Below are 20,063 nucleotides of genomic sequence, written 5' to 3' on the forward strand. Positions count from 1 at the left end.
CGTCAGTCTTCACGGTGGAAGACACAAGTAACATCCCCATAATTAAAGAGAGTCGGGGGCAGAGGTGAGTATGGGGGCCATTACAAAAGAGAAGGTGCTAGGAAAACTGTAAGGTCTGAAGGTGGATAAATCACCTGGTCCAGATGGATTACACCACAGAGTTCTGAAGGATATAGCTGAAGAGATATTGGAGGCGTTAGTGGCGATCTTTCAGGAATCACTCAAGTCAGAGAGGGTCCCAGAGGACTGGAAAATTGCTAATGTAACACCCCTGTTTAAGAAGGGAGTGAGGCAAAAGACGGGAAATTATAGGCTGATTAGCCTGACTGCAGTCGTTGGTAAGATTTTAGAGTCCATTATTAAGGATGAGATTTCAGAATAGTTGCAAGTGCATGGTAAAATTGGGCAAAGTCAGCATGGTTTCATCAAGGGGAGGTCATGCCTGACAAATCTGTTAGAATTCTTTGAGGAGGTAATGAGTAGGTTAGACAAAGGAGAGCCAATGGATGTTATCCACTTGAACTTCCAGAAGGCCTTTGACAAGGTGCCGCTCAAGAGGCTGCTCAGTAAGATAAGAGCCCATGGTGTTAGAGACAAGGTGCTAGCATGGATAGAAGATTGGCTGTCTGGCAGGAGGCAGAGAGTAGGCATAAGGGGGTCCTTCTCAGGATGGCGGCCGGTGACTAGTGGAGTTCCGCAAGGGTCAGTGTTGGGACCACAACTTTTCACTTTATACATCAATGATCTAGATGAAGGAACTGAGGGCATCCTGGCTAAGTTTGCAGATGATACAAAGATAGGTGGAGGGACAGCTAGTATTTAGGAGGCGGGGAGGCTGCAGAAGGATTTGGACAGGTTAGGAGAATGGGCAAAGAAGTGGCAGATGGAATACAACGTGGGCAAGTGTGAGGTCATGCACTTTGGTAGGAAGAATAGAGGCATCGACTATTTTCTAAATGGGGAGAGAATTCAGAAATCTGGAGTGCATAGGGACTTGGGAGTCCTAGTCCAGGATTCTCTTAAGGTTAATTTGCAGGTTGAGTCGGTAGTTAGGAAGGCAAATGCAATGTTGGCATTTATTTCAAGAGGACTAGAATATAAAAGCTGAGGCTTTATAAGGCACTGGTCAGACCACATTTAGAATATTGTGAGCAATTTTGGGCCCCATATTTCAGGAAGGATGTTCTGGCCCTGGAGAGGTTCCAGAGGAGGTTCACGAGAACGATCCCAGGAATGAAAGGCTTAACATATGAGGAATGTTTGAGGACTCTGGGTCTATACTCGATGGAGTTTAGAAGGATGAGGGGGGATCTGATTGAAACTTACAGAATACTGAAAGGCTGGATAGAGTGGACGTGGGGAAGATGTTTCCATTAATAGGAGAGACTAGGACCCGAGGGCAGAGCCTAAAAGTAAAGGGAAGACCTTATAGAACAGAGAAACTTATTTAGCCAGAGAGTGGTGAATCTATGGAATTCATTGCCACAGAAGGCTGTGGGGGTAAAGTCATTGAGTGTATTTAAAAATGAGATAGATAGGTTCTTGATTGGTAAGGGGATCAAAGGTTATGGGGAGAAGGTGGGAGAATGGGGTTGAGAAACTTATCAGCCATGGCGGAGCAGAATTGATGGGCTGAATGGCCTAATTTCTGCTCCTATGTCTTATGGTCTTATCCCCAAGATCAATTCAAGGGTCCGTGAACAACTCCTCTTCAGAAGGTCAGTTTGAGGTAATCTGCTAGCCAAGAGGTATCACAGACACAGACAGGAATAGGCCCCGTTAAGTAAGTGTCAAGAAAACAAGAAATTGTATTTTTTTTATCTACTAATATCACTGTCATTTTTCTTATGTACCAGAAGACAGGCGGTTGGGGTAACTGGAGTAGGAGCCAGAGTGATGCATTAGTCTAAAACCAATAATAAGTGGTTTTGATATATTAATCAACCTGGAGGAACTTCAATCAGAGGTTTACATAAAGCAATAATAGGGGTGTTTTTGAATTGATTTGTTTTAGTTCAAAGGGGGGTATATGCAAAGGCGTAAGTAAAATAAAGATAGGGTAAGTTTTTTTTTACAAGTCTAAGAACTAGGGTAATGAAATGAGTTTAATCAATTCTGGGAAGAAAGCATTTCTGAAGAGACTGGTTGAGACAATAGAGAGATCAAAGGGAAGGAATGCATTTAAGAAAATACTGATGTCCAGGTGGGGATAGCTGCTTAGATCTCGCAGAAAACAGGAGGATAATTGAGCTGAACTCCCAGAAGACAGTGTGAACAAGGCCAGGCCTGAAGACTCAGTTGCTGTCAGCCTCAGAGGACACCCCAAGGTAAAAAGGCACCATGTGGTAAAATTACTAGAATGCTATAGATTTTGAAATCTATAAGGATAGTTGCTGAACAGAAAAGATGAAGGTTAACTCTGAGGGTAGTTAAGTTAAGATCTTGTGGAACTGTTTTAAAGTAATGTTTACTGTGTGAAGCCATTCTTGTGTTTAAATGTAATTGTGTTTTTTTTCTCTATTTTCTTTTATTAAATGTTTACGCTATTATAAAATCACCACACGTAGTTGGGAACATCATTTCCTGATTTCAGAAGCTCCCTTCATACTATAAAAATTGCAAAAACCATTTTGGCAGCTGTTTCAAGTTTACCTCTGGGATTTGGGTAGCTTGGCACTTACCATCAGCTATGCCATAATATAAGTTAAAAGAAGAGAGCAAAGGAATAGAGTCCGAATTAAAGAGCTAGCTGTAGTTAGCAGACTGACACCGTGCTTTGGGCCGTTGGGGCAAAGATACCCCTTTGGAGCAGCAATGTTCTGCTTCACACAGACACAGGTCTGAAAAAGTGAGCTTGTGAACTAGCGTTGGAATCCAGCGAGAAGAAATCTCAGAAGGTGAGATTGAAACTCTGTGAGATGGGCCATTGTTAAAGCCATCTGAGTGGGAGACATGTTTGGAAAGAATTCCAAGGTAGGATCTTCAAAGGTGGAGATTGGAAACCCTCATGAGAAAGACAAAGTTTCAGTGAGATTGGTTGAATCACAGTGGAACTAACATCCGGGTGATTTCTTAAGAAATATATGGACTCTGTCTTGGTTGCATCTGTCATTTATTCTGTAGTGTGGTGTATTTAACCATAGTTTGTCTTTAAATTCACATGTACCTCATAACTGGATGTTAGATTATAAGAAACATATTGTAAATTGTTTTATCTTTCTGAACTTGCTTCATAATTGTTGTTTTTGTTTGTTCAAAACCCGTAGAATCATGAAAGCAGGAATCTTGAATCTCAACCTTCATCTATTTTAAACAAAACATTATTGGTCCCTGTACCTCCCTCCACCCCCCACCCCCTCTGCCCCCGACCTCCTGTCTGGCCATGGATTAGAACAAAATGGTGAAAACCTAGAAGCAATAGAAAACCAAATATATTAAGGGATCCATGTACACAGATCACAAAAACAAAATAATCATGTACAATAAACTAATCAGGAAGACTAATGGAATGCCAGACTTTATAACTCTTTATAAAGTGGGAGGAAGTTGCTATCACAAGACAAAACTCTGCTGAGACCATAGAAGCATTGTTTACAGTTATGGATACTACACATTGAAAAAGTTATATTGGTCTTGAATGGAATGCAGTGCATACTCATCACAATCTTACCAGCAGTTAGATTATGAGGAGCAACTACTAAACTTGTATTCCTTGGAATATAGAAGGTTTAGAGTTGATCTGAATGAGGCTTTCAGGATTTTAAAAGGAATTGATAGGGTAGATGGAGATAAACTTTTCTGGTGATGGAATCAACAACAAGGAGCCATTGCTTTAATATCAGAGCTAGAGAATTCAGGAGGGAAGTTTGGAAACTCTTCTACATATGATGGGTGATGGAAGTGTGCAACTCGCTCCCACAAAAAAAAAGTAGATGCTTGCTCAATTAATCATTTTAAATCTGAGATCAATAGATTTTTGCTAATCAAATATTTAAAAGGATATGGAGCCAAGATGGGATTAAGAGACAGATCCCATGATCTCATTGAATGAGAGAACAGGCAACAATCTACTCCTATTCCAATTAGCCTAAATACAGCGCTAGCAAACACGCCAATAATTAAAAATAAAACCAAGAATGTAATATGGCCTATCCTATAATACACTTCCTCCTAGAACACCACACCCAATGTGCTACCCCTACATAATGGAAGCTATCAAGGCCTTGGAGGAGGTTCAGTGAAAGATCACCAGAACTTTACCCCATCTTAGGACTTCTACCAAAAAACTAGGGCTTTTTTCATTGCAAATGTTGAGTTACTATGTTTGAATTTCTCAAATTGTGGATTGGAAGCAGTCTATGTCCATATGCAGCAAGACCTGGAAGATATTCAGGCTTGGGCTGATAAGTGGCAAGTAACATTCACACCACACAAATGCCAGACAATGACCATCTCCAACAAGAGAGAATCCAACCATCTTTCCTTGACATTCAATGGTATTACCATCGTTGAATCCCTCACAATCAACATCCTGGGATTATAATTGACCAGAAATTGAACTGTGGCTACAAAATCAGGTCAGAGACTGGAAACTCTGCAACAAGTAACTCATCTCTTGACTCTCCAAACCCTGTCCACCATCTACAAGGCACCAACACCACTCAAGAAGCTTGACACTATCCAGGACAAAGCAGTTTGCTTGATTCGCACCTTTCCACGATCTTCAACATTCACTCCCTCCACCACCGATGCACAGTAGCAAGTGTGTGTACTATCTACAAGATGAACTGCAGCAACTCATCAAGGCTCATTCGACAGCACTTTCCAAACCCATGACCTGTACCACCTAGAAGGACAAGGGCAGTAGATGCATGGGAACACCACCCGCTACAAGTTCCCAATAAGCCACACACCATCCTGACTTGGGACTATATTGTCGTTCATTCACTATGACTGGGGCAAAACCCTGGAACTCCCTTCCTAGCAGCACTGTGGGTATACCTACACCAATGGCCTGAAGTGGTCCAAGAAGGTAGCTCACCATCATCTTCTCAAGGGCAATTAGGGATGCGTAATAAATGCCAGCATAGTCAGTGATGCCCACTCCTGTGAAAGGGAAAAAGATGCTGTTTGGGTAAATATTGTATTGGAGTTAGATTGGGAAGACAGACGCCAGAGCGCCAACAGCAAATCTGAAAATATAGAGTTAATTTAGATGCGGGAAAGTATTTCATTTCAGAGACTTTGAAATAGATTGCCAGAATGCGCAGTAAATATAGAGGTGCAACTCGATTTCAACAGGGAACTAGACAAGTTCCTGAGTTATAGAAGGTAGGTGATAGCGAACTATAATTATGAATACAGTTACTGCAGTCCACTGGAGCTTGGTTGATTGCTTCTGGAGGTCAGTGTTTTCAGGACCTTTCTCCTAATTTGGCTGAAGGATTTTTCTTATTTTTGTCCATTCAAGGGGCTTTTGGGTAGAGGGGTGATGAAGGGTGGGGAGGGTTGCGGAGGGTGAAGGAGCTGCAGCATAGCTGGATGGGACAGGCTGAACAAACCGGTTGATTTCATTTTGTCATATGGTTGTATGCTCACAAGAAAAAATAATCATTTAGCTGTACTTAAAGAAAGGCACATACACTCAGAGACAGAGAGAGACAGACACATAGACACATACTCACAGGGAGAGAGAGGCATACACAGACACATGCAAAGATCCAAACATTGAGACATATTTCCAAAAACAGTCAGACTCAAAAGAACATAGGCAATACAATCTAACAGGGCATTTATATTATAGGCGCATTCCCTTGACTGCTACAGAGTGAAGGCATGAGAATTTCTAACCTGGTATTCAAAAGTGATCTGGATAACATAAAAAAATAGGCATCGAGGTACCCCAGGGGACTAGTGGCTATGGATTGAAGTTCGATGTGATCTACGATCCAATTATCCCAAAGATTAGGAGCCAGGCTTATATAACTTTATAAGGGCTAAATTCAAAGAGATTAGGAAAGAACTGAGACAAATGGATTAGAGGAAGCTGTTTATCAACATTTCAGTAGAAGACAAATATAACAGTTTTAAAGGATAACTGGACATTCGGGAGGGGTATTTACATCCAAGATCCACAATTTCGGATGACATAACTGTGGCCCCAAATAGATTAACAGGCAATTTAAAAGTGGAAAAATAAGGGGAAAGTACCTCTACAAACCATGCAGGGGGATAGAAGAGGGAGGAATATAAGATCACACAGAAATAATTTAAAAGAATGATCAAAGGAGCTAAAAAGAGATGTAGAGAAGAGCAGAGCTACAGAGACAAAAAGTTATAGTTATTAAAATCTTTCCATATTACAGTGACAAAAGAAAACTGTTAGGGAAGAGGTGAAAACAGTGGAAGATGCAAATGAAGTTGATGCAGGTGATGAGGACTAGATAGTAAACATCAGAATAATTATTTCTTCCAAGTATTCACAAGTGAACACATGAACAAATTGCTTTTACCAAAAACGAGAACTATAGTTCAAGACTTTGATATGAAATAAGTCCTAGAAAAACTGAAAGGGCTTAAAACTAGTAAATCCTCAGGACTATATGGCATTTAGAACCATAGAACCATAGAAAAGTTACAGCACAGAAGGAGGCCATTCAGCCCATCTTGTCCATACCAGTCCGAAGACACCCAGGTGCCCTTTCTAATCTCACATTCCTGCACCCGGCCAATAGCCCTGCACATTACAGCACTTTAGGTGCGGATCCAGGCACTTTTTAAAAGAGTTTAAAGTTTCTGCCTCTACCACCAACTTGGGCAGCGAATTCCAGACATCCACTACCCTCTGCGTAAAAAAGTTCATCCTCCTGTCCCTCCTACACCTTTTGCCACTTATCTTGAATCTATGTCCCTTGGTTTTAGAATTCTCCATCAAGGGAAACAATTTTATCCTGTCCACTCTTATATATTCCCCTCATAATTTTGTACACCTCAATCAAGTCACCTCTCAGGTTTCTTTGTTCCAGGGAAAATAACCCCACCCTATCCAATCTCTCCTCGTAGCTACTAACCCTGGCAACATTCTTGTAAACTTCCTCTGCACTTTCTCCAGAGTTATTATATCCTTCCTGTAATGTGGTGACCAGAACTGCACACAATACTCCAGCTGTGACCTCACCAGTGTTTTATACAATTCCAACATTATATCCTTACTTTTATATTCTATACCTCTGCTAATGAAATAGAGCATTCCATCTGCCTTCTTTACAACCTTGTCTACTTGAACTGTCTTCATGGACCTGTGTACTTGTACACCAAGATCTCTCACTTCATCATTTATATCAGACTAATGAGAAAGTCTAACAAGATTTGTGAAACACTGATTTTTTATTGGGGAGCCAGTGGACACTCTGGAGATATCAGGCAATTGGAAATAGCTCTACATATTGCCCATATCTAGAGACACTAACTAAACAGACATAGGTAACTACAGGTCGATAATTATCTGAAAAGAAAAGTTTGCAGGGCTACAGGAAAATGGCAAAGACTAGCTGAGGCACTTTTACATAGAGTCAGAGCCTACATGTTGGGCCAAATAGCCTCCTACTGTGCTGTAACCATTTTATGATTCCATGTTATTGTTGGGTGAGTTGGTGTTTGTAATAAAGAATTCTGTAAATAAATACTTATAAAAATGTGTAAATAATGACTCCAGTTCTATCCTTCACCAACAGGTTTTCTGGAATATAACAAGGCAACAGAGGACAGTTGCCTAAAGATGAACTTTAGATGCTAAGGGAAAATAAAACAAAAATCCTAGTAGCCTTTGTGAAAAATGGCAGGAAGAAAGTGGAAATTGCTACTCTTCCATATTCTTGGAGTTACAACTATTTGACCAGTGGAAGAATGAAGTTAGTATATGGACACAGGCTACATCCCTACCAAAGAGGGAATGAAGTATTGCCTTTGCAACATCGCTTTCTACAAGAATTAAAATTAGAAGTATTTTGTGAGATGGATGCCATCAGTTCAAATGTTAATGAAGGATTGTATATCTATTAGAGTTCTTGGGTCAAAATTACAAGAAATACAATGTTAAATGTTGATGGAATGTGCTCAGACTTAGATAGATTTCAGAAAACAGATTCTAAGGAAGATTACATCACAGACTTTAACAGGTTGTATAAAAGTTTGGGAAAATTCAATTTGCGGATCCCTAAATCTGTGCTAGTGCTAAATTGCTGGATTGTTCCCTATGAACAGACCACAGGTTCTCAGGTCAAGGGAGACCATTGGATCAGGTGTCTGGAGCCTTGAAAAACATTCTGGAAAAACAGTCATCTCCTTGGGATTGCTGGCAGCCTCTGATTCATCCATCCCACCAAGCAAGGTCACCAATCCAGCATGGGGGGGCGGTGGCAGCAGTGGTCAGTGCCAATGCCCATTGAAAGAGGACAGTCACCCCATGCTAAAAGAGGATGAATAATCTCCTCTGTTCCCAGCAGGCTAAGTCACTCTTCTCATCGCTCAATTCACACACTCACAAACCCATCATACGTCCACAGGGATCTCACTCACTGCCAAATCAAGGGACATCACAATTCACTCTCTCACACACACCCTCATCTGTCCTGCAGATCATGTTCTCATCCTGTCCATGGCAATACTTAGCACCACACATGCCAGATATCCTTCACGTCTGGCCTGGCAGGCATCTGCTTACACTCTCTCCTTCTGTTTTCATGCAGGACAAGCTGGCTCACAACAAAAGGGAGACCGCAGACTGGTGGAGGAATACCTGATATCGAGGTCCTCAGAGACGTTGAAAATAGTCATCCAGCTGGCCAACAATGACCTGGGCCATTCCTGTGCTGACAGTGAGGTCAGCGGTGCTCAACCAAGAGAGGATCCAGCAGTACAGCATCTGTCAGACAACCATGCTGTGAGTGAGTTCCCCTGTTCCGCAGTCCCCTGCCATGCATTAATTATCTCTCCTTGCTTTCGCAAGCACATCTGGAAAGCAGCTGAGCAAGGTCCTTGTCTCAAGCCCCGAAGACATATCGGAAGAAGAATCTGATGACACCCAAATTGAAGACCTATCGCAGTGCTCACCCACACACTCCACCAGCGCAGAGACACACACCTCAGTGGGACCTAGTTCTAGCATCACCTCAGAGTCACAATCTGGTGAGCACGTCACACTGCCTGATCCACAGCAGGAGGTGGCAGGGACCTCCAAGGTTTCTGGCACTTGGAGGCCAGAAATCAGCTGAGTCTGAGTCAGATGACGAGCCGAGTATGACTCGGTCATACCTCAGTTGCTGGAGCTGCAAAGGCAAGCATGGGAACATCAGGAAGGGATGTCCGCTGCACTCCTCAGATTGCAAGGAGTCCATCCGCCTTCAGTCTGAGGTTACAGCGCCGGCATGCCAATGCATTGAGGTCAACACTGGCAGGATGGCGGCCATAATAGAGAACTTGGTCTAGGTCAATGATCCTGCACTGCTGCGCGGGCTGAACTCCATTGTTGACACCACAGTTGGCCACCAACAGTGTCAATGCAAGAGGGGTGCAGGGCAGTTCAATTTCACTCCAGCTTGACCTTCTCCAGAAGGAGTCAGCCAGGTGCCGTCAGCCACCTATAGGGAGGAGGATCAGCAGGTGCACACCCCAGGACATCCACCCAGGTGACTCCAGGAGTGTCCGGCCCATCTGAATCCCTTCTTCTTGTGATCCCAACAGCTCTAGTTCCAAAGGCGAGGAGGGTACCACTGCCACACAGCAGGACCCAAAAGCAGGCTGGGGGCCTCCAGGTCTCGGCCTTTCAGAGGACACTTGCCAAGGTCATCCCAGACAAGGTGTAGCAGTCAACAGGCTGCCTCCACCTCCTCTGTAGATGCTGGGGGAGCATCAAGACATAGCTGCTGGGTTAGGAAGGTTAAGAAGATGTAACTCTTTTGAGTCAACCAAGTAAACTAAATTAACAAAATTAGGGGCAAAGTAAAAGCAGCCCCTTCAAGGGAAACTGCAAAAACAAAGACAAAATGTAAAGGAAACTTAGAAACATTAACCCAAAATGTGATTAATAGGGTCAATAAAACACCCCAGTCCCTGTGGTGCCCACTGAATTTGGAAGACCTTAACAGTGCCAGCAGACACCGCGTGCTCCCTCTCCAGGGACACCCGGCCACAAACATAGCCATGGAACAGGGGCAGACAGTTGGGTCAGACGACCTCCTCGATCCCCCGCTTCCTGGACCTGTTGATGGCTAACTTAGCTAGGCCCAGGAGCAGGTTCATGAGGAGCTCCTCTTCCCTCTTGGCCCCCCTCCACACCGGGTGCCCGTAGATCAGGAGCGTGGGATTGAAATGCAAACAAAACAACAGTAAAAGATTTTTTGAATATCTGTAAAGGGTGCACAACCTACAACACTCTATATATACGCATGATCCACGGACTCCACAAGGCTACAAAAATCACAGGTCTCTTGGGAGTCCGTGAACCGACACATCCTATGATTGTTTGGGATTGCTGCGTGCAACACCCTCCATCCCAGGTCCCCAAAGGAAAGTGGGAGCACATCTCCATAGAGGGCCCCCAAGTGGGGACCTCTGCCGCTGGACAGCAACAAGGAACACCAGGGCATCTCCAAGCAGCGGGCGAGGGCAAGAAAGTGAAGGGTGTGCAGCACCATTCCATATAGGAAACCCTTCCGCGCCGTGCTAAAGGACAGAGAGGGCATTTCTGCAAGGCGACTCAGGTTGAGGGGCTACAGCTCCTGAAGAAGGGTTCGGGGCTTAGGGCCAATGTGGAATTCTGTCCAAACAGGGGTACACTCAGACATAAGACCACCACGCACCTGTGCCACCGAGACCCAGTTTGATGTCAGGGCTGAGCACAACCAACCTAAGGTCTTGAATGGCATTGGCTGTGAGCCGGACATCTCCCCAGAGTTGTTTTGTCACAAATTTAAATGGTGACGAGGCTGCAAGAGTAGCAGCAAGAGCTGAGGAGGCCAATGCCCCTGTGTAGGTGACCTTGGATGACCCCGTCATGGGCAATGATGGTGTCGCCATGAGTTCCTAGAGCTACATCCGCCCCAAAAAAAGTGCAATAAGAAAGCAACAGCAGGGGAGGGGTGGGGGTGGTGTTAGAGGGGCAGAGTTTGCCCCCCCCCGCCGGTGTAAAAGAAGAGTGAGCGTGACAGAGGCACAAGGTGGACAAGTGCCACAGGTGAACTGGGGTGGGGCAAGGCAGCAAGAAGAATGAGATGTCTTGATTCTTGGTTTTCTTCAGGCAAGGGGAAGAGAGTGTCTTCGCCCCAGGATAACTGGGACTGCCAGCACACAGTCTCTCACTCTAACGGCTTCTTCACCGGGCGGCCTCAGCTAACCCGGACTTGGAGGGGGGAGGGGTGAACACACAAAGGTCTTTCCAGTTCACAAACACACCCACACCCCTCAGATGTTCCTCTTCCTTTCCCTCCCCTTGTCAAAACACAAGCCCAATACAGAGCTCCCCTCTTGTGTAAGCACCTCTCACAGCACCACTCCAAATCTTCTCCCTCCTGGTCCACTCCTTTCCTTCCTCCCTCACTGAAGTAGAACATGAGCCTCAGGCCTCAAGCTGCAGGGGAGCCCCCTACCCCCCCACCACCCCCCGCCCCCCAACTCCGAACACCCCCGCCCCCGACACCCCTGCCCCCCCCCCCTTGGTTGAGCATTTCCCCGAGGCGGCTCCTAATGCAGGGCACCGGCTCCCAAGGGATGGTTTGGGACTTGGAGGTCCCGGGCCTCGAGGGTACAGTTGAAATCCCCTCCCGAGGATGATGCACTCACCCGCGACCCTGGAGCAGAGATGAAAGGCCACTTCCTCAAAGAAGCTCGCTTGCTGCTGCACACCCAGGGGAGTGTACACATTCACAAAATGAAGCGCTGTGCCCCCCCCAGGTGCACAATAAGGTGCAGCAACCAGCCTGGCACCGGCTCCTTGACCCCCAGGATCTCTGGCTGAAAATGTGGGGCCAACAAGATAGCCACCTGCCAGAATTGGAGGCTAGATGACTCATGTAAAACCCTTCTTGCCACTGCAGGAGCCACATAGCTTTGTCTCCCGGAACAGTCTGGGTTTCCTGCAGGAAGCACACTGCATATTTCCCATCCCTGAGGACTGAGAAGTTCTGGAACCTGTGCTGTGTGTCCCTGCTGCCGTGGATGTTGAGGCTGGCTATGGTAGTCTTCATTGTCAGAAATATGTGCTACCATCACCACGCCTAGTGTAAGAAGGAGAGGACTATTTTAATCCTTCCTCTCTTTCAGCAGCCCAGCAAGAAACGTGTGGACCCTCCTCTTAGCGTTCCAGTGCAGCCCAGGGGCCTTGAGGGCCTTGCGAGTGGACCAGATACACAAGAGGAAAAGTATACCATCAGTCCAGGGCCGATGGACTCCGTCTCGGTGACTGCAATTACTCACTAAAAAATCCTGGAGCTCCCTTAAAGGGCTGAGGGATAAGGAGAGAATTGGTGGGGGGCACCAGGGAATCCACCAACTCTCCCGGCAACGACTCACAACCAAAACTCTGTCCTCCTCCATTTCGTTGCCCCCAGCTTCCAGCCCACCTCCCCGCATTGAGTACAGGGGCTGGTTTGAAGCTGCCAGTCGGCTCCATCTCCACCTCGAGCCCACCCCTAGGATCCAGGGCAGAGGGGACCTCTCTGGTCTCCTCTTGGGGATATGGGTGAAAGGGCAGCGACAGCTCAGAGCTCAGCACTGCCCCCCCCAAGAACCGGGTTGCCCAGCGAATCCGGCAAAGGTTCCGGCTTAGCACGCAGGCGCCCGGCGCTGAAGGTTGGGAGGGAGCTGGGAGGCCATCCTCACCACCACCACCCGATCACCCAGCTGTTGGGGCCATGAAGGGACTGCTGCAATCCCCTGGAGGGCCAGGCAGCATCTCAGGGGCACAAGGTGGGTCTGGGTGGGGCACCACCGTTAGGCCAATACCCTCTCCGACCCCGAGAGGCCCCACTCAGGGTACTGCAGCAAGGGGTCGGCAATTTGGGCTCCCCACAGAAGGCAGAGCAAGGACTTACGGGGCCAAGATGCCAACACCTTTTCTTTGAGGGGGGAACATCCGACCTTGCGATTCATGAGGTCCTCCACCTCTGAGGGGTGGCATCTCTTCCGGGGTAGGCTGGGGACTGGGGAGACTTCCATCTGCAAGGACCCCGCCGCTTCGTTCAGCAATCCTCCCGGACACTGCGCCTTCGGGGTTTGGGCAGGTCCACCCTCTTTAGTAGGACCACCAGTTCAGGGTCATGAGCCCCACCCCCGCCGGACCCAGGAACCCGTGCGGGGACGACTTCAGACCCAGTACATGGCACTAAGGTGCACGTGGGCCCGGGAACACACTCGTTCACGATGCCAGGGCCGGATAATTTTTGTCCCCCTGAGCCGGTGCCTTCAGGGGTTTGGAGATCAGGGTGGGTGTGAGGAGTTCAGGGGATTAGGGGGGGCCGCCTCGCCTTCTTCCAGTGCAGCGTGTCTCCCCCTCCGCCTCACCGGCAGCTGAGATGACGGTGGCTGCTGGCGGCACCTCCCTTCATGTGGAGAAAGATGGAGTGGTGACGGGGGAAGGAGCCGCGGTGCCAGCTGCGGCCGCCTGAGTGACATTGGTGTCCTTGTAGGCGGGGCAGTTCTTTTGAACCTGCGCAACCTCCTGCAGACATGGCACCGCATGCCATCCACTGACCAGGAGATGTGATAGGCAGCCCCCTCAAAGGTGACATCAAACCGATCCTCCGTGCACCCTTCCCCAGTCAGGCGAACAAAGATTGTGGCGGAGGCTGGTTCCCTGAGGCCGAGCAGGATCGGCACCACCCCGGACCTGAACTTCCCCAGTTGGTGAAGGTGGGGGAGGAGGAGCTCACTGCAAATGAAGGGCGCACATGAATAAAACAAGCCCCTCCGCAGTGGCCTCAAGAGGATCCACTGCTAGATTGGTCCAGCCTACGGTGAGCCCCTTGGGGCCTGGTGCACCGCCTTCCCATACATGCGAGAGGCTGCAACAGTGGCCAAAGGGCCGACAGCCCTGGCCAAAGCCTTCACACAAGTTTCTACAGTCATCTCAGGGTGAATTTTACCCTTATGCTTTACCCCCATGGCCCCGGTCAGGTGGCGGAACGGTGATGGGGCCGCAGGAGCCCCAGGGGCCACGGAAATAGCCACTCCCGCATAGGTCTCCTTAGCGAGGCCCGGCCATTGGTGATAGCACCGCCTCCACAGTTGACCCAGAAGGCCCGGCCACCGGTGACCCCGCAGCAGCCTCTGGGTGATGAGCCACACCCAACCCGAGCCTTGTCGGTGCTAATACCAGTGTTGATAAAGGGGGAGATAGGGAAATGGTGGTGTATAAAGATGGAACGGGAGGAGGGAGAGAGGGGAAAAGGACAGGGAGGCACAGAAGGGGAAAGGGTAATGGGTGGAGGGTGGGTGCGTGTCCCTGGGCGGAGTGGAGCAGGGTGATGGGGGCCTAGCTATTCTTCCCATAGCGGGACTATGATCTCTTTGGCAGGCAGTCGGTGCTGCCTTGCACACAGAAATCAGGTCCGTCCCTGTTCACCAAGCAGCACCTGCTACCTGGACCTGGACACAGGCGGGGCGAGAAGTGGGCGTGGTGGAAGATCTTAAATGGACACATGCACGCACGCCTTCTCCCCAAATTCTTTCAGCGGTCTTCTTCCTCCCCCTACAAAGCAACATGGTCTTCACAACCCCCACCAAACAAAAGTCTAGACACCCACCACAGACTTAATGAGAAAAAATGTCCTTGACTCCCTGTCTTGCAGCACCTCCTCTCTCTCTCACTCCTCCAATTCTTCAGGCCTCAAGCCTTAAAGGCTCCAGGCCCTATCAGGAACAGCAGCAGGAACAGCCACAGAAAACAGCAGCAGGAGCAGTCATAGGAAATCCCACAGCAGCAAGAACAGCCACAGGAAATCCTACAGCAGCAGGAGCAGCCACAGGAAATTCCACAGCAGCAGGAGCAGCCACAGGAAATCCCACAGCAGCAGGAACAGCCACAGGAAATCCGACAGCAGCAGGAACAGCCACAGGAAATTCCATAGCAGCAGGAACAGCCACAGGAAATCCCACAGCAGCAGGAGCAGCCACAGGAAATTCCACAGCAGCAGGAGCAGCCACAGGAAATCCCACAGCAGCAGGAGCAACCACAGGAAATTCCACAGCAGCAGGAACAGCCACAGGAAATCTCACAGGAACAGCCACAGGAAATCTCATACCAACAGGAACAGCCACAGGAAATTCCACAGCAGCAGGAACAGCCACTGGAAAACAGCAGCAGTAACAGCCACAGCTAGCACCAAGCTCAAACACAGCAACAAAACATAGTAACAAGCTGCAGCTGAGACCAATCAGGAAGCACAGCCTGGACACGGGTGTTAATCACTTGTACATAATGTTCACTATTGTCAATAAACTCCCAAGAATCTTTCCTTACCTATGGCTGCTTGTTATGATGAGCAGTGCTCATATCACTCAGATGTGAAACCTTGGTTCCTGCACAAGATAAAGGTGGGTGTCTCAGTCCAGGCCTCTTCTTGGTGCAGTGTGTAACCTTCAGACCAAAGTGATGGTCCGGTTTCACACTAGCTGGACACATTAATGATGCCTGCACCTCAGTGGTGCTTGTCATTGCTGCCAGAATGTCATGGGCAGATGTTACAGAACACCATCATTCTCTCTGTGTGCTCTCAACTAGTCCCCCATCTTTTTAGCATCTGCGGCAGGTGACGATGTGCTCCTGAAGGGGACAGCTGCTGAAGACTGACAAGAAATCAGATGCATTTTAAGTTTCATGGCTGTGTCTCAATGATATGACTCTGATCACAGAATGCAAGAAAGCTGCCCTCAGCCAGACTGGAGTCAAACATTCACAGAAACTATGTGAAGATGTATGGAATGTCCTCACTGCATGTTATCATCATCCTCCTGGAACCTAGTGACTATTAGGACCTCCACTATGTCTCCATGACATGACCCTGAACACTGAGTGTATGTGTGCTGCCATCAGCTACACAGGGGTCAAACGTCCACAGATGCACAGTGAGAATGTCAGGACTGTCCTCACTGTATCTCATCATCATCCTGCATGAACCTTGAAGCTATGAAGGCCTCCAGAGCGAGCCTGCCTCATCTAGCCAATGCAATGGCCTCATCACCAGCATCCTCACCTTCAAGGACCTCATCACCATCATCCCCTTTGATCTCCTCCTCATTGGAGGAGACATGTAGCTCTTCCATCTCCTCTGCAACCTGGTCCTCCCCTGTTGCAGTGTTGCAGTGCCAGGTTGTGTAGCACGCAGCAAGCGCCAATGATGCGCAACACCTTAGGGGTCTCTATTGCAGTGTTCCACCTAAACTGTCAAGGCACCGGAACCTCATTTTCAAAATATCTATCGTTTGCACCACCAAAGTCTAGGCCAGAGCATGAGCCTCATTATATTGTTGCTCTGCTGGAGTCTAAGGCCACCGCACAGGCATCATCAACCACATCCTCTGTGCGTAGTCCTTGTCTCTGAGGACCCAATCCTGCAGCCTTTCTGGGCCCTAGAAGATGTCAGGGATCTGAAGCCTGCTAAGGGTGTAGGAGTGGTGGACACTCCTAGGAATCAGGCGCAGACCTGTAGGATGCATTTGTGGCGGTCGCACACCAGCTGACCATTCAACAAGTTGAAGCCCTTGCAGTTAGCATAGTTGACCGCTTGTTGTCACAGAGTTCCGAGCACCATGTGAATGCACCTGTGGAAACCTGAGATCTGGGCAAATCCCAGTGCTCTTGCTTCCTGCCTTTCCTGATCCTAGGCAAAATGCACAACGTTTTGTGCCTTCGCAAAGATGGCATCCATGACCTCCTGCAATGAGGCTTACAAGATCCCGCACAGGTCATCTTTGGAGCCCTGGATGGAGCCACTGGTGTGAAAACTGAGTGCCATGGTCACTTTCACAGCCACTGGCAGTGAATTCCCTCCATGTTCCCGTGGTGCCAAATCCTGCAGCAAGTGAGCGACCAGGTCCCTAGACATGCGCAATCTTTGGTGACACTGGTTCTCGGGCATCTGCAAGAATTACAAGCGCATTCCATACACCCTGGGTCTAATGTGGCACCTACAAGCGACACCCTCTGTAGATCTTCAGCTGCATGCGCAGCAGGCTCTGCCGCCCCTTCATCTTGAGGAAGATGTTCCTCCCTCTGCTGAGCCAGACGCTTTCGCTACAGTCTTTTCCTTCTTCTCTGCTACCTGTAAGCCATTTGGCAAACCATTAAATCACCAGGCTCCATGATCCTGATGATCTCTTCCTGCAGGATCAAAGAGAGACATATGTGTGTTAACATATGTGTCCTAATAACTTCTCTTTGTTAAGTCTGAGAGCCCCTTCACGCATGCAGAAGGATGCTGGCCACCACTTGGATGGCCAGTAAATAATGTGTTCATTGGCTGTCCGAACCCCTACTCACCTCTGCCCCGCTCCACTTGACCAATTGGTGACAGCTTTGCCCAGTGGACTGCATGCTGTGCTCTCAGCCCAGAGGCAAACATTCTCCTAACGCACACTGTAAAGCTGCACTGTCAGCTTGAACCATGAGGGATACTGTTCCAAACTTAAGTAAAGACAATGCAAAGGGCACTGAGCACCTCCACCAGTGACTGCACCATGGCCACATTCCACAACTTGCCCAGTTGGCCAATTGTTCTGCTGACCCCCTAAAATGCACATTAATTTGTAGCCTGTGCCTGAGGCGTGAAAAGTTCTGGAGCACTCTCCTGCTTTTGTGTCGCTTGAGTGAGTAGAAAAACTTCAGAGGCCTGACTCCAAGCATGTCAACGGAGCTGCTGCTGAATGGTCTCAGCTGCAGAAGAATGTTCACTTCTGACAAGCTTTACCAAATTCATAGCTGCTTCCTTCACCTCCACTCCCCCCACACATCCAGCCCATGCTTGTGTGCTTCCCTCAGTCTGAGCTGCCTTGCCCCCCACCCCATCCAGCATGTGCTTGTGCACTTCCTTCACCACCCCAGCCCCCTAGCCTGACCTGCACTGGAGCCTTTGACCCAGCACCGCACTGAAAGCCAGCCGGGAAAAAGTAATTTGCCTGTGCCTCCCGCGAATGAGTGGCACCTCTTCCTTGATGTGCTGGGGGGCGGGGTGGGGGGGTGCGATGGCATAGTGGTATTGCTGTTGGACTAGGAATCCAGAGACTCAGGGTAACACTTGGGGACCTGGGTTTGAATCCTGCCACGGCAGTTGGTGCAATTTGAATTCAATAAAAATCCGGAATTAAAAGTCTAATGATGACCATGAAACCATTGTTGATTGTTGTAAAAACCCATCTGGTTCACTAATGTCCTTTAGGGAAGGAAATCTGTTGTCCTTATCTGGTCTGGCCCAAATGTGACTCCAGCCCCACAGCAATGTGGTTCACTCTTACATGCCCTCTGAAATGGTCTAGCAAGCCACTCAGTTGTATCAAACCACTACAACGTCTCAGAAAATGGAACAAAACCGGAAACAACAATAGCAATCTCAGCCCTGTTGACCCTGCAAAGTCCTCCTTCCTAACCTCTGGAAACTAGTGCCAAAATTGGGAGAGCTGTCTCACAGACTAGTCAAGCAACAGCCTGAAATAGTCATCCTCAGGAAATCATATCTTACAGATAATGTCCCAGACACCACCATCACCATCCCTGGGTATATCCTGTCCCAACGACAGGACACACCCAGCAGAGGTGGCAGCGCAGTGGTATACAGCTGGGAAGGTGTTCCCCTGTGAGTCCTCAACTTTGACTCCGGACCCCATGTGGTCTCCTGGTATCAGGCCAAACATAGGCAAGGAAAGCCCCTGCTGATTACCACGTACGTACCTCCCCCAGCTGATGAATCAGTGCTCCTCCATGTTGAACACCATTTGGAGGAAGCACTGGGGGAGGTAAGGGTGCAGAAAGTACTCTGGGTGGGGGAATTCATCACCAAGAGTGGCTCGGTAGCACCATTACTGACCAAGTTGGCTGTGTCCTAAAGGACATAGCTTCTAGACTGAGTCCGCAGCAGATGGTGAGGGAACCAACAAGAGAGAGAAACATACTTGACATCATCCTCACCAATCTATCTGTTTCAGAATCATCTGCCCATGACAGTATCGGTAAGACCACCGCACAATCGTTGTGGAGACCAAGTCCCGCCTTCACAGTGAGGATACCCTCTATCGTGTTGTGTGGCACTACCACCATGCTAAATGGGATATATTTCGAACAGATCTAGCAACTCAAGACTGGGTATCCTGAAGCACTGTGGGCCATCAGCAGCAGCAGAATTTTACTCAAACACAATCTGTAACCTCATGGCCCGTCATATACCCCACTCTACCATTACCATCAAGCCAGGGATTAACCCTGGTTCAATGAAGAGTGCAGGAGGGCATGCCAGGAGCAGCAACAGGCATGCTTAAAACAATGAGGTGTCAACCTTGTGAAGCTATAACACAGGACTACTTGAGTGCCAAACAGCATAAGCAGCCAATGATAAACAGAGCCAAGCGTTCCCACAAACAATGGATCAGGTCTAAGCTCTGCAGTCCTGCCACGACCACGTGAATTGTGGTGGGCAATGAAACAACTCACTGGAGGAGGAGGCTCCACAAGTATCCCCATCGTCAATAATGGGGAAGCCCAGCACATCAGTGCAAAATATAAGGCTGAATTATTTGCTACAATCTTCAGCCAGAAGTGCTGAGTGGATGATCCATCTCGACCTCCTCCGGAGGTCCCAGCATCACAGATGCCAGTCTTCAGCCAATTCGATACTCACCATGTGATGTCAAGAAATGGCTGAAGGCCATGAATAGTGCAAAGGCTATGGACCCTGATAATATTCTGGCAACAGTACTGAAGACTTGAGCTCCAGAACTTGCCGCGTCCCTAGCCAATCTGTTCCAGTACAGCTACAAAACTGGCACCTACCCAGCTATGTGGAAAATTGCCCAGGGATATT

Source organism: Carcharodon carcharias, chromosome 19 (genome assembly GCF_017639515.1).
Source record: "Carcharodon carcharias isolate sCarCar2 chromosome 19, sCarCar2.pri, whole genome shotgun sequence".
NCBI classification, from domain to species: Eukaryota; Metazoa; Chordata; class Chondrichthyes; order Lamniformes; family Lamnidae; genus Carcharodon; species Carcharodon carcharias.